The 2,455-nt window shown below is 48.7% G+C and overlaps 1 pseudogene; it reads right to left on the reverse strand.

Annotated features, from left to right (window-relative positions):
* Positions 1-1,380: 1,380 nt before the first annotated feature.
* LOC123132826 (uncharacterized) lies at positions 1,381-1,519 on the reverse strand (annotated as a pseudogene).
* Positions 1,520-2,455: the final 936 nt, after the last annotated feature.

Below are 2,455 nucleotides of genomic sequence, written 5' to 3' on the forward strand. Positions count from 1 at the left end.
TGATGTGTACTGCAGCAAGAAAAGCCTCATCCCAGAATTTGAGAGGCATGGAGGCGCCAGCTAAGAGTGCTAAGCCAACTTCAACGATGTGTCTGTGTTTACGCTCAGCAGACCCATTCTGTTGATGGGCATGAGGGCAGGACACGTGATGAGATATTCCAAGTTTTTGAAAGAAAGAGTTTAATTTTTCATATTTGCCTCCCCAGTCAGACTGGAGAGCAATGATTTTGCTGTCAAATTTTCGCTCAACCAAAGCTTGAAAATTGAGGAAAACTTGGAATACATCGGATCGTTTCTTGAGAAGATAAATCCAAGAGAACTTGCTATAGTCGTCAATGAAACTCACGTAGTATGTATGTCTACCAACAGAAGAGGGTGCAGGCCCCCATACATCAGAAAAGATAAGTTGCAAAGGCTTGGTAGAAATACTAGTAGAAATTGGATACGGTAATTGATGGCTTTTAGCCTTTTGGCATGAATCACAAATTGTTTCAACATCACGCTCACCAACATACGGAAGCTTATTTTTCCTAAGCAATCTCTCAACTAAAGAAAATGATGCATGTCCTAATTGATCGTGCCATCGTGTTGAAGACACTTTAGTGGCACTGAAAACTTGTTTATTCAACCTTCTAATCTCCGGAATCAAAGGGTAAAGCCCACGAACGCATCTACCTCTATAGAGCACCTTCTTTGTTGCCTGATCCTTGATCAAAAAGAAGAAGGGGTGAAATTCAAGAAAGACATGGTTGTCAATGGCAATGCGATGAACAGAGAGAAGATTCTTAGAAGCACTAGGTACATGCAAAATTCTTCGGAGATGTATTTTTCTATGAGGGGTTTTAATAACTGAATTACCAAGGTGACTAATTTTCATACCTTCTCCACTGGCAGTGTGGATGTGATCTTTGCCACGGTATTTCTCTCGCATGGTCACCTTCTCCAATTCGCTGGTGATGTGATTTGTGGCGCCGCTGTCGGCGTACCAGTTGGTGTCGACGCCATAGGAACCATCAGCAGCTCCGGCCACTTTCTCATCTTGGGACGAGTCATCCTCGTCTTCATCAAACCGGTACCAGCAGTCCTTGGCGGAGTGCCCTAGTTTTCCACAGATTTGACATCTGATTGTGTCGAGGCGGGACCTGTTGTTAGAGGAGGTGCCGTTGAGCCGGCCCCTGTTGTTGGTGAAGGAGGGCCGGCCGCCGCCGCTGCTGCGTGTAGAGTTGTTGCCGCTGCTGTTTCCTCCGCCGCCGCCCCTACCCTTGCTGCTCCGGGGAGGACCGCGATGACGTGCGCCCCCTCCACGGCCGCGGGTGGCGGCGTTTGCAGAAGATTTGAAACCGCTTCCTGCGCCTGCTCCTTGGAAGAGGGCCACCCTTTGATCAAAATTTCTCATCATGGAGAACAACTCATCAAGGGTGACCGGGACGATCCGGGCATCGAGGGCGGAGACGAGCGGTTGATACTCCATGTCCAATCCATTGAGGATATAGGAGATCAACTCACCATCTTGCAGGGGCTTGCCTGCTGCAGCAAGCTCGTCGACGAAACCCCGCATGTATGCGAAGTAGGAGGCCACCGACTGCTATCCTTTCTGCGCGTTCGTGAGCGACGCGCGGATGTTGTTGACGCGAGACAGCGATGTGGACGAGAACATGCCCTTCAACACTGTCTAGAGTTCGTGCACGTGGGCGATCGAGGTCACCTGCACAAGCACTTCTTTGGAGAGGTTATTCAGAAGGTAACCAAGCACCTGTTGATCCTCTCGGATCCAAACCGAGTGAATCGGGTTGGGGATGGTCTCCTCCTTGCCATTCTTGTCCTTGCTGACGACGACCTTGGCTGGCTCCGGCATGCTCCCGTCCACATAGCCGAAGAACCCGGCCCCCCGAAGCTGCGGTGTGATCTGAGTACGCCATAGGATGTAATTGGTTCGGGTGAGGCATTCGGTGATCTGGCCAGAGAGGGTGGAGTTGGCTGCGCTCGAGGAGGCCATGGCAGGAGGTTCGGTGGTGGGAGGAGGAGATCGCTAGATGGGAAGAGTTAGGCTCTGATTACCATGAGGGAAACGTCGTACCCTCGCTCTGGGCGACTCCTGCGTGTTATACAGTCAGGGGCGCGACTCCCTGAGATAGCGTACAGATGGTTGAGATTACAGACTTGGGAAAGAAGAGATGGATATCTAAGAAGAGATGGATATCTAGTTACAAGAGATAACAAAGAATATAAACCACCTATCTCTATCCCTGTCTATCTAGCTTCGGTTACAAGGAAGGCCGGCTAGGCTGTCACGATACACATATGCAACATCTCGTTTGACAAATTTTACTTCGATATATAAACAAACAAAAAAATAGCTAAGAAAAATGTACTGATACTATACAAAATCTTACAAACATGAACACAAACGTCCATTAGTTTAAGACAAGGGCTTAATCCTATAAAGATGAGACTA

This window comes from Triticum aestivum, chromosome 6A (assembly GCF_018294505.1).
Source record: "Triticum aestivum cultivar Chinese Spring chromosome 6A, IWGSC CS RefSeq v2.1, whole genome shotgun sequence".
NCBI classification, from domain to species: Eukaryota; Viridiplantae; Streptophyta; class Magnoliopsida; order Poales; family Poaceae; genus Triticum; species Triticum aestivum.